The sequence below is a fragment of the Hylobates moloch genome, unplaced genomic scaffold (genome assembly GCF_009828535.3).
Source record: "Hylobates moloch isolate HMO894 unplaced genomic scaffold, HMol_V3 SCAFFOLD_16, whole genome shotgun sequence".
Taxonomy (NCBI): Eukaryota; Metazoa; Chordata; class Mammalia; order Primates; family Hylobatidae; genus Hylobates; species Hylobates moloch.
In genome coordinates, this window is record NW_026652291.1 from 63,406,860 (window position 1) to 63,420,580 (window position 13,721).

A 13,721-nucleotide genomic window follows, 5' to 3' on the forward strand; every position below is an offset into this window, starting at 1 on the left:
TTCCCCTTGAATCTAGTAGATTCTACAACTCTACTGAAAGCATTCATCACAGCTGTACCTGGATAAATCTAATCTTCAAGTCTTCATGTTGTTTGCCTCATCAGCAGCATTTTATGCTGTCAATAGGTGACCATTCTGTTCTAAGAACACTTCACATGGCTTTCAGAATGCCACATGCTCCTAGCTCATGGTTTTTACTCAGTTCATTAACTCATTTGATAAAAATGTATTGAGTCCCTACTAAATAAGTATCATACTAGAGGCCGAAGATACAGCAACGACCAAACAGGAAAAACAAACAAACAAACGCTGCCTTCATGGAGCTCATATTCTAGCTCATGTGGACAGACACTATACATAAGATAAATAAAACACAGAGAAAGAATAGTAAAAGAAAATAACTGTTATGAAAAACACTGGGAGACAATGACAGGCTCCGCAGAGACAAAAACAACAGTATGAAAGGGACTTTGTCATGTTTACCACTGTATCTCCAGTGTCTAGAAGAGTGCTTGGCACACTACAGATACTCAACAAGTATTTTTTTTTTTTTTAAATAAACGACTTCCTGAGTCTAAAATTTCTTGTCTGTATTTTGAAACATACATGTGATTGATTTCTAAGGCCTTTTTTATCCGCAAAATATCTATAAAGCCAGTAAGTTTCTCGGTTTATAAGATCATTCAATGAACATAAAAAGATATATTTTGGAAAACGATTTAAAAACTATAATGTTATAATTTATCATTAAAAAAGGGCACATGGTAAAAGTGTTTTGAGAAAGGTACTAGGAGAAATAATGGATAGTTTAACATTTTTTTTCTTTTTCCTAGGGTAGAAAGAAAATAGATAAACTCTGAAAATGAACTCTACCTAAAATAATATTGTTAGGGAGAAAAATATTTTTTGTTGTGGTCTAAAGTGCTATAAAAAACTGTTTAGATACCTGAGACATTATTCAAACCAGAGTAAGACTATTCTAGAATAACGAACATACGCTAATGATTTGATCCACATAGTTTCAATTGTCATCTATAATGAAAATTAGTGAACATTCTGTTCATACAAAAGAAAATGCATCAGTTTATATTCCTACTGGAAATGTAACTCAGTATCTTATGAAAGAATAAAGACATAATTATTTAGGAAATATTAATGTTAGTGTAGAGTAAGTCATTTGGTTGGATAAGTGACACTGAAACATCACAAAATAAAACAATAATACCAAAATGTAGTAGAAAATTTATTAATACTTCTATGACAATCTACAGCAATAATTTTGGCCTCCAAAAGAACTTAAGAAAATGTAAATACCAATTTACTCTAACAGGCAAATCTCATATTTAAAACAACATGATATACAGATAATTTATAGAGATAACTGCTACTTATTATGCAGAGAAATTACTAATTTTAGATAGCTAATATTTTGATGAACATGGATTTATTTCAAGCAAGTAAACATTTAGTTTCTATCATATCAAGAAATATGCAATATATATTTTCATACATTTAAATTTCCTTGCTATTTGGAGGTATGTATGTCTATTTACTCTTACACAAACAGTGCTTTGTGAGTGGTATCTATTCTTTTAGTTTTCATATTTTTCCTCTATTTGCCACTTATTCTTGCTGTTTGCTAAAATATCTGATTATAAGAGGCTCTTCTCTTATAATTTGCTGTTTCCAGTCCTCAGCAACCTAATAATATACAGTATAAGAAGACTGTTAAAATTATATAAACTATTAACAAGTAGGTTCCAGGCCGGGCATGGTGGCTCACGCCTGTAATCCCAACACTTTGGGAGGCCAAGGCGGGCGGATCACGAGGTCAGGAGATCAAGACCATCTTGGCTAACACAGTGAAACCCTGTCTCCACCAAAAATACAAAAAATTAGCTGGGCATGGTGGTGGGCACCTGTAGTTCCAGCTACTTGGGAGGCTGAGGCAGGAGAATGGCATGAACCTGGGAGGCAGAGCTTGCAGTGAGCGGAGATCATACCACTGCACTCCAGCCTGGGTGACAGACTCAAAAAAAAAAAAAAAAGCCAAACAAAAAACAAATGGAAAAAACCAAGTAGTTTTCTTGCTCCTAGTGACAACCATAGGGAATATGTGGCCTTTATGAAATCATTTTTTATTTCATTTTTCTTTATTTCCAAGTTTGGGGTCAGTGTAAACAGACAAATATTACTTTAATGCTTTCTTCTTAAAAGATTTAAAATTCTATACAGGCATCTTAATTTTTAAAACCAAAACACAGAGTATCCTTTCAACAGACTATGTTACCATTTATTTAATAAAAATCACCCATAATAGTCTATATATGATAATCACTTTTCATATTGTCTTCATAAATAGATGATTTACATTCATTTCTTAGGTTACCAAATTTATTGCTATAATTACATAAGCAAAAGTCTCATTTATGAGTATTTAAGGTAATGTGTGAGCAAAAGCTCCACTGAAGGACATTTAAGGGTTTTCTAGTTGTAGCAATACAGTATTACATTCTTTCAGGGGAAAGTATATTCTTAACCAATTTCGAGAAATGAAGCAATTCAAAGGTCTTCTCTGAAGCTCACAACTATGGACCTTTTGTTTCCTTTCTATATCTCTATACGCATATGGAATAACTTAAAATTTGAAGCAATTTAACAACATGCATCTCAGAATATTCTTTTAAGTGACTTTAACAGTAATCATGCTTCCTTATGTTTATAAGCCAACTTGTGATTTACAGAAGATATATAATATGAATTATAATACATATAATTTATATATTGTTAGTATAATTTATCGACACACATAAAATCTCATTTAATGTTCACAATAATCAGGACAGATATCTCCAACTTACATGTATGGAAATGGAAGCAACTGTGCAAAGACATATAGCAAACACAGAGAATAGTAAAAGTCTTGTCAAAAACAATTTTTTATCATTATACCACATACCTCCTAAGAATGTAATATTAGGCCAGATAGCAAATTTAACACAGTTAAGAAAATCGCATATGTTTCAGTTGATTGTGGAAAAATGATTTTCATGTAACTTTGATGTTTCTTTAAAAAGCATTGTCTTAATACCATTAACATTTCTCCAAAGATTTATTCCAAATCTGTCATAAAAAGAAATGATTGACCCTTCTTGCAGAGAACAGACCACCACAGGAGATGGTTAATAACTATGTGGGCTATTAGTAAGATTTTTTTAGGACAAGTTTTCAGATCAACAAAAGTACTTGATAAAATTGCCATTAAAAGTAAGTTCAATTTGTAATTGCAGCTTTTATACCATTGTACAGTTACGCACATTTGATAATACTTCCTCCTGCCCTACAATTACTGAGGAGAAAATACATTATTTCAAGAAAAGGCCTTTTAAAAAAAGAAATCATAGGAATTGACATCTTATGATGCAAAGTAATAATTGCGTTTCTTCTCTAGGTGATTAACTCTACACAATTATCTCTCTGCTTTTAAACTGCAAAAATTTGCACAAGGCCATATAACATGCTTAATCCAAAGTCAACATAGTGAAGGCCTGATTCTGTTTATAGAACGTTTTGACATTAAAATATAACAAATCAAGTCAAAGGATGAGAGTATATTTTTCAGAAAAATCTAAAAATATTCATTCTTCAGAGACCTTAGGAAGAGACAATGAATGGCAAAGTAGATGTTGTCCAGCTTGTCGTTCATTCATTCTCTGTCTCATCATGCAAATGGAATACTAATTTACTTAACTAGCTATTCCCATAAAGTAGCATCCTGCACAGCTGAGGAATCTAACTTCTGAAGAACCCTGAAAACAGATATATCTGAAAATTTTACATAACAACTGCAATTATTCTCAAATATATTGCAATTTATTTCTAGTTTTTAAATTTTGAGGCCATGCAAAAAACAGTTAAGATGATGACCATTCATCCTTAGCATACGTTTATGCTTAATTTAGGATCACTATAGCAATCCTAGTTATGTCAATAGTATAACCTTTTAATTTCCATAATTACAGAAATATAAAACTGCCATAACAAATTTTTATTAAAGTGCAATTATATTTTATATGTACATAATAAATAGAGATTTGCTGACTTGTCTCCACTCCCCATCAATATCACCATTTTTGACAGTAATTTGTACTTTTAAATTTTTGCTATGAGAAAAATGGCACTTGAAATTCTTCTATCTATCCTTTACGTATTAATAGGAATTCACTTTTGCAAAGCTTGATTTGATATCACATGTCCCAGCTGGGAAAACAGTTTGCACCAAACATGTGACACCAAGTCAAGCTAAGAAACTCAGAAGTGTGACCAGTGGTGGAATGCATAGCTCATCAGAGTCATGTAAAGGGGAGCAGCATTGCAATGGACATGCAGCATGGTAATGAATCAGAGATTGCTTATGAGGTGAGAGCAAGAAAATTAAGGTCTCTGACATTAATTTCTGACATGTAACAAAGTTGTCAACTTTGAGACCTAATACAGATTAATGCATTAGACAAAATTAAGCAGTAACTTTGTCATATTTTTCAAAAATATAGAGTTGTTTATAGAATGATCCATTTTTTAATCATAAGCCTACAAATTCCACTGAAGGCAAGGCCTGCATTTGTTGAAATTTCAAGGACTGAATTATTTAAGTCAGTGAATAATCAATGAATATCATACCACTGTCTACATGCACTATATCAAATAAATGTAGAGGTAGGATAAAGAATTTTGACTGTTTAACTTGGTGGGAGAAGTAATATAGGAGAGTAGACTGTAGTTGGAAAAACAACAGAAATTTAAGAGTATATGTAATCTATTATTAAAAAGTATTATATTATTAATATTAAAATGTATTAATTTTTTACAGTTTTATGATGCTAAGATAATAGAAAAATGACAATTTTAAAACTGTACTTATACCAAGGCGAGTGGATGACCTGAAGTCAGGAGTTGGAGACCAGCCTGGTCTACACAGTGAAAACTCCATCTCTAGCAAAAAAAATTTTGTATTTTTTAGTGGTACATGCCAGTAGTCCCAGCTACTTGGGAGGCTGAGGGTGGAGAATCACTTGAATTTGTGAGACACAGGTTACAGTGACCAGAGATCATGCCACTCACTGCACTCCAGCATGGGCAACAGAGTGATACTGTGTCTCAATAAATAAATAAATAAATAATAAAAATTGTGATACATACAAAACTGGCCCTTTTACCCATCTTTAGCCGTACAATTCAGTGGTATTAATTAAACTCAAATGTCGTACATACACTCTATCTCTTTCCAAAAGTTTTTCATTATCACAAAATGTAACTGTAACCATTAAGAAATAAATTTCCATCCCTTCCTTCCTATATCCCCCAGTTACCCCTAATCTACTTTTTGTCTCTATGTCAAATTTCTAGATATTTCGTATAAATGGAATCACACAATATCTGTCTGGTGTCTGGCTTATTTTACTTAGGATAATATTTTCAAGATTCACTGATGTAGCATATCTCAAAAATTCATTCCCTTATTACAGCGTAACAATATTCCATTGCATGTCACATACCACATTTTGTTTATCCATTTACCTGTTGGTGGACACTTGGGTTGTTTACACCTTTTGGCTATTGTGAATACTGCTGCAATGAACACTGGTAGCATCTGCTTCAGTGCTTGTTCTCAATTATTCTGTGTACAAACCTAGGAGTGGAATAGTTGACTAATAGGATAATTCTTGCCTTTTGAGGAACAGATAAACTGTCCCAAGCCGTGGCACCATTTTACATCCCCAACAGTGTAAAAGGGTTCCCATTTCTCTACGTCTTAGCCAACATTTATTATTATTTTTTAATAATAGACATCCTAATAGTTGTGAAGAGCTATCTTGGAGTTTCGATTTGCATTTTACTAATGACTAATAATGTAGAACATTTTTGCATGTGCTTATTGTTCATTTGTATATTTTCTTTAGAGAAATATTTGTTCACATCATTTGCACACTTTTCAAATGATGTCTTTTTGTGTGTATGAAACAGGGTCTCACTCTGTTGCCCAACTGTGAGTGCAGTAGCGTGATCATTGCTTACTGCAGCCACAAACTCCTTGACTCAAGCAATCCTCCTAGCTCAGCCCCAAGTAGGTGAACTACAGGTGTGCACCACTACATCTGGCTAATTTTTTTTTCTTTTCTTTTCTTTTTTTTTTGAGATGGAGTCTCGCTCTGTCCCCCAGGCAGGAGTGCAGTGGCGCGATCTCGGCTCACTGCAAGCTCCGCCTCCCAGGTTCACGCCATTCTCCTGCCTCAGCCTCTCCGAGTAGCTGGGACTACAGGCGCCCACCACCACGCCCGGCTAATTTTTTTGTATTTTTAGTAGAGACGGGGTTTCACCGTGTTAGCCAGGATGGTCTTGATCTCCTGACCTCGTGATCCGCCCGCTTCGGGCTCCCAAAGTGCCGGGATTACAAGCGTGAGCCACCGCGCCCGGCCACATCTGGCTAATTTTTTTTAATTAAATTTTTTTTTTTGAGATGGGGTCTCGCAATGTGACCCAAGCTGGTCTCCAACTTCTGGGCTCAAGTGATCCTACTGCCTTGACCTCCCAATGTGCTGGGATTACAGGCATGAGCCACTGGGGTTTTATTTGTTGAGTTTTAGGAGTTGTTTATATATTCTGGATATTAAAGTTACTGTATAAATTATTTTCAAACATTTTCTCTCATTTTGTAGGTTGTCTTTGATAATATCCTTTGGTAATGGACGTTAATAATGTCCTTTGATGCACAGAAGTTTTAAAATTTTGATGAAGTCCAATTTATTTTTTGTTCCCATTTTTGTTACTGAATAATCCATTCCCAAATCCAAGGTCATGGAGAACTATTTCTACATTTCATTCTAGAGTTTTATGGTTTTAGCTCCTATATTTAGGTTGTTGATCTATTTTGAATTAATTTTGATATTTTAATATGACATGAGGAGGGTTCTAACTCCACTCTTGCATGTGGAAATCCAGGTGTCCCAACAACACTTGTTGAAGAGATTGTTCTCTTCCCATTGAATGAACTTGATGCCTTTGTCAAAAATCAATTGGCTATAGTTATGTGGAATTATTTCTAGACTCCATTAATTATTGTCTATCCTAATGCCAGTACCAGACTCTTTTGGTTACTGTATCTTTACAATAAGTTTTGAAGTCAGGAAGTGTGAATCCTCAACTCTGTGATTTTTCAGTACTGTTTTATCTATTCTGGGAACCTTGCAATTCCGTATGCATTTTCAGAATCAGGCTTCCCATTTCTGTAAAAAAAAAAATATTTAGAATTTTGATACCAATTAAGCCGAGTCTGCATACTTTGAGTAGTACTGATATTTTAACAACATTAAGTGTACTCACCCATGAAATGGGATGCCTTTCCTTAGTTAGGTCTTCAGTTTTGTACCTCCTTGGTTAAATTTATTTGCAGGCATTTTACTATTTTAGATGCTACTGTAAACAAAATTTATTTCTTAATTTCCTTTTTGGACTGTTCACTGTGGTGTATAGAAACTGATTTTTGCTTATTCTAAAACTTTGCTTAATTTATTAGCTCTAGTGGCTTGCTTGTTGATTCTCTGGAGTTTTGTATATACAGGAAGATGTCATCTGCAAATAGAGATAGTTGTACTTCTTCCTTTCCAATTTGGATACCATTTTGTTTTCTTGTCCAATTATTCTGGCTACGAGTACCAGAAAAACGTTTAATAACAGTGGTGAAAGCAGGCATCCATGTCTTGTTCTTATCTTATGGGAAAAGCTTTCCGTCTTCACTACTGAATGTGATGTTAGCTGTGGCTTTTCCATAAATTCCTTTTACCATTTTAACAAAAAAGCTTTCAGTCTTCACTATTGAGTGTGATGTTAGCTGTGGCTTTTCCATAAATTCCTTTTACCATTTTAACAAAAAATGCGTAATGTTTTATCAAGAAAAAAATTACAAACCTATCATTAATACACTGTGGTAATCTATATTTTTCCTGGTAATCTACATTTTTCCAGTGCATTAAAGCTATATATCCACTTGAAGACAGATCCTTGGACTCCTGGTCCCTCACTAGCCTCTAATCCATGTGAGGACAGACGATTGGCTCTCTGTCACCATCTGGCCTTTCCTTTAGAGGGGAATCTCTGAGTCTTTGGTTTCCTGTATACTCTCCATGCAGTTTTTGGCCTCCTGCCCTTACTCATTAATCTGCCCCCTGTGAATAAGTTCTTGGGTATCCTTCAGTTAGTTCATTTAAGCCAACTCTTCCCCTAACCGTTAGTGACTTCAGTATTTCACTACCCCTGCTCTTCCCCCATCAAAACTCACCACATAATTACAAGGAGCAGAAAAGAAAGGTCAGTGGTATCACACCCTTAAAGTAACAAGCTGGATTATAACTCTAACCACCCATCTTCCTCTAAGAGACTGCTATTCCTCATATTCCTATATATCGAAGTTACCAGAAGTCTGTTTCTCCAGCCATCATCAGACTCTTATCCTCATAGCAATCCATGTATCTCTGAATCTCACCCAATTCTGTATCCTTCCCTGTCCCTCTAAATTTCTTCATAGTGTTCTTGGTTACCTCAAGTTTGAGCATATGCCTCATATCCAAAACCTCTTTTATGAATGTTCCTTTTAGCTTCATTTCTTAGGCAAAATTAGACTGTGTCCTTAGCTTTTTATGTCCTATGGAGCAGGTAGGGAAGCTGTTGTTTTTCTCTTCTCTCTCAAATCCCAGGTTTTGGTGGGGCCGGGGCGGCGGTGGGGGGGGCATGAAATTGTGGCTATTTTCCTTGGTCCACTTTGCCACTTCTTTGTTAAAGTTGTCATAGCCTTTCCTCTTTTCTTCAAAGTGTTTGGAAGCAAAGGCTGAACAGATGTATAGGTGTAGAGGCAGACATTAAATCAGTTTTCAGTCAATAAGGCAAAATGACAGAGATACTGGTAAACTGTAGCCATGAGGAAAAATATCAAGTCCTATAGTATTATGGCATTTTACCTTTCCTTTTCATGTAGTGGCTTCCATTAACCACTTCCTCCTTATGGAAATAGTTTCCTCTTCTGGCTTCTGTGTTGCTACTCTCTTCCCAGGACAGTGTTCATTTAGTTCCCATGGTTGTAAATACCATAAAATATATTCTGAATTCATTCTCTCTCTCTCTCTCTCTCTCTCTATCAACACCTCCCTAGTTGAAGACACTATTTGCTCTAAACATGTTCATTACAATAGTCTGCTAATTACTGCTAATTACATCTTGGTTCACTATTTGCTCCACTACAATCCACTCCTCTCTCAGAATAATAGTTTGAACCTGTAAATATTATGTAATTTACCTGTTTAAAAACTTATGGCTTCTCATCTCATATTAAGAGTTAAGTCTAAACCCTTTACTATGGCTTTCAAAACCCATCAAGATTTGACCTCTGCTGAGCTCTCCTCAGTCCCCATCTCATATTACTCTTTCTCTTTTTCTACACTCCAGGGAGTTGGGTCTTTTTTAGTTCCTGGGACATGCCACACTTATTCTCTCTTAGGCCTTTTTTTCCCACTGATCTCTATCCTGGGAACACTGTTCCACTGGCTTTTCCCATAGCAGCCCCTTTCTCATCATAAAAGCCTTAGCTCAATAATACCTTATCAGAGAAGACTTTCTTAACAGCCATAAACAGCCTCTTTCAAATCACTATCACTTTATGCTTCTTTATGACCCTTACAATTTTCTGAAATTCTTGTTTGTTGTAATTTGCTTACTTCATTGTTTGCCCCTCTCTGATGGAACAAAAGGTCCAAATGAACAGGAACTTGGACTGTTTCGTTCACATGTGTATCCCCAGCCTACTACTTAGCAAGTTGTTAATAAATAACTATTCATTTAATGAAATAAAACTATGACCTTGGATGAGCCCTATTATAACAAGCTTTTTAAATCCAGAATTATTGCATTAAAATCCAATGTAAATGTCAAAAGAAGAGGGAAAATATATATGCAATATCAATGGCCTGAGGTAAAGCAAAGATCATGATTAGATCTTTCTATTTACTAAGGATTATCACATAATGCTCCCTTACTGAAATGTATTAATGAATATACCTACCATACATTTCTATTCCAAAAGATTCTGTCTATCCATCCTTTTAGAAACACCCAAGGACTGAGGATCAGCTCAATGCCTCCTTATTCAATTATCTTCTGACTACATTTTCTATCACATACCCAAATCCAGAGAATAATTATGCATGGAAAAAGATTCAAATGAACTGATTCCCTGAACTAGTCAAGTGAGGAGTACAAATCAAACTTCCTAATTAACCTTAGTCACTGTAATAAAAAAATATTAAATCTGACCACAAACTGAGGCTTTCTTAGAATATTGCTGCATATCAAACCCAGACATACTAGGAATGGCATCTACTAGAATGCTAGTAACTATATACTGTTAAGGAAAGAAATAAATATCTTTATCAATTAAATTATCCGACCAAATTATACTATCTTGAACTGTTACTATATTGATCATGACTTTTTAATGTAGAAATTCTGAAATACATGATGTTGAATAAAAATTCTACTAATAGATTAAAAAATAAAGTGTTAATATGGGATATAGTCTCGATCTGTCGCCCAGGCTGGAGTGCCGTAGCGCGATCTCGGCTCACTGCAAGCTCCGCCTCCCAGGTTCACGCCATTCTCCTGCCTCAGCCTCCTGAATAGCTGGGACTACAGGCGCCCGACACCACGCCCAGGTAATTTTTTTTTTTTGTATTGTTAGTAGAGAGGGGGTTTCACCGTGTCAGCCAGGATGGTCTCCATCTCCTGACCTCGTGATCCGCCCACCTCGGCCTCCCAAAGTGCTGGAATTACAGGCGTGAGCTACCGTGCCCGGCTGTTAATATGGGATATTTCTAAGTAAATTAAAAAACATATTAATTATTTACTGAGTATTAATCCTTATATCATTTATCTACTCAGTAAATCTCTAATAAGCCCGTTATTTTATAAACATCTATAATCAACTGACAATAATATTCAGAAAATGCCATATTACCATAATATTAAAATAATTATATTTAGAGTAAAACTATTTCTAGTCTTTTCCTACTGTTAAGCCATGATTACAGACATTTGTATATGTAGTATCAGGTGTAATATATTATTACCTAACTTACCTATCACAGAAACAAACAAACACAACCCAATTCGACATTAAAAGTGAATTTGTCTGAGTACTTCACAGTCTTATTTCTGAGTAAGACCTACAAAAGTGTACTGAAGCATTGGTTCTGAGAATATTAAAGAACATTTTCTTTGATTGATTGGAAAGGAATTAACATTTTGAAAATTTACCTTCAGTCTCCTTATAAACATTTTAAAGCAGATTTAAAAAGAAGGCATCCTGCTATTTGCCACAACTTGAGTGGAATTGGAGAATATTATGCAAGTGAAATAAGCCAGCCACAGGAAGGCAAATACTGCATATTCTTACTTAGATATATAGAATCTACCAAAAAAAGAAAGGTCCAATATATAGAGATAGAGAATAAAACAGTAGTTGCCAGGGTGGGAGTACATGAGGAGATGAAGGGCAAATGATACAAAGTAGCAAATATGTAGGATGAACTATCTAATGTGCTACATAAAACTATAGCTAATAATAGTGTATTGTTTTCAGGATTTTTGCTAAATGAGATTACAGCTGCTCTTGCCACACGGGGCGAAATGAGTAACTATGAGAAATGATAGATATGTTAATTTGCTCTATTATAGTAACCATTTCACTGTTTAAAAACCTATATATATGTCTTATAACATTATGTCGTATACCTTAACTATACATAGTAAAATTTATTTAAATAAACACAAAGAAGGGTAAGAAAAAATAAAATTAGAGACCAACAGTCTAAAAGTATACATAAAACAATGTGAATTTGTATGATGCAGCAAATTGGTTTTCCTTCTGTGCCTAATACTTAATAATGCAGGGGAGATATCCGTATTGAAAAGAAACTTTTATGCTATAGGCTACTGTCCTTTACGTGTAATTCAAGGAAAACAGGAAAGTGACAACAGAAACTCTATGGGTAACATCAGTGTGTAGCCCGTAAAAAATTTTACAAGGACTTTGACCACTCAGTCTGGAGAAAATATATATGGACTTTAAGCACTTCCGTATTTCTCTGATATGGAAGAGAAGGACACAACTAATCTATCCAACATTTTTGGGAATTTACTCTCCTATGGAAATTTAGGTAGGGCTTTCTTTCCATTGTAGTGTTATATGGCTATGGCATGAAAAAACAAACTCAATGTGTGTGACTTATAAAGTGTTTTGTACATAGCAGAAAGCCTTCTTATTAGCCACAGTCAATTCCAGCGTGGTCTCAAAGTCCAGACTTAGAGTTCTTAAAGCCGTGATATTTGTTAATACTATAAATACTATAAAACTTCTCCTACCACATATTATCAATGTCTTCCTGGCTATTTCCCTAGTAATTACACTGGTTTTCATTTATGTCTGTCCAAGTTTTTTACACTTTTCTTAGGTGTTCTGATTGCACACTCATCCTTTTACCTTGCTAACTCCTATTTATCTTTCCAATCTTTGTCCAGTTATCAGTTTACCAGAGAAGTGTTACTTGGTTTCCACAGTCTAGATTATGTGTTCTTTATGTGTACCCACTATGCTATACTGTCCCACAACAGCAATTATTGCCTGTTCACTAGCCTGTAGAGCTCACAAGAATGTGAGCTGTTTACATATTCATATTCTTATCTTTACACTCACAGCATCCTGGCACACATGTGCGTATGTGTCAAATATTTACTAAATATTTGTGATTTAGTAACAGATTAAATGAAAGAATAAATAGATGGCAGGAAAAGCTTACTGCTTGGCTTACTGAATGGGTCACACTTAACCAGAGTTCTAAATCACAAAAAGCTCTTGAGGTAAGGGGCCATCCCAGGAAAAAGAGAACTACATGTGTAAAGGTCACTTTAAAGCATATTTAAAAGAAAAGTATCCTACCTCCCAGGAGAAAAAAAAAAGAGAAACAAAAATGATTGTCATAACTATGATGTCTCTTTTAAGAAGAGTGTAGCTGAGTAAAAAGTTCAAGGGGAATATGAAAAGAAATGGAGATAGGAAAAATTCAGGCAATACACAGTATGTAGAAGAAAAACAGATATTATTATCAGTTGGAAAAATATGACCATATTCATAAAATTCTGAAGTTATCACTTCAAGAAAATTTAGAAATTGCAGAAAATATTGTTTACAATAAGATATATAATTGTGTTATATAATCATTTTGTTTTAAGATAAGTTGAAGATACAAGATTTTTTAAAGTATTAAAGCTCCCAAATATTTGCCTAACAGTTCTCTAACTATGTTCTATACAATATTTGTCATATAATATGCTTTATGAAAAAAGATATCTCTGGTCAAATACTTTTGAGGGAAAAAAACTGCATTTATGTCCTCAGCTCTAAATGATTCACAGTGCTCATCAGCAGATTAAAAAATAAAGTCCTACAATAAACATATTTAGTTTTTATCAACAAACTTATGTATACCACATTTTTGCATGTCAAACCTCTTAATACCCTTACTAAGTATTATTTTATAGAGCATCTTCTCCAAAACTAAAACATCACAAATCAAATTTACTTGAGGTACTCACTTCATAATTTTACGAAGGTAGCAATT

The 13,721-nt window shown here is 34.5% G+C and overlaps 1 protein-coding gene across 6 annotated transcripts in view; it reads right to left on the reverse strand.

The window, feature by feature from the left end:
* Positions 1 to 13,721, reverse strand: part of NOVA1 (NOVA alternative splicing regulator 1) — a 152,856-nt gene that overhangs the window by 41,904 nt on the left and 97,231 nt on the right. The window lies entirely within an intron of this gene.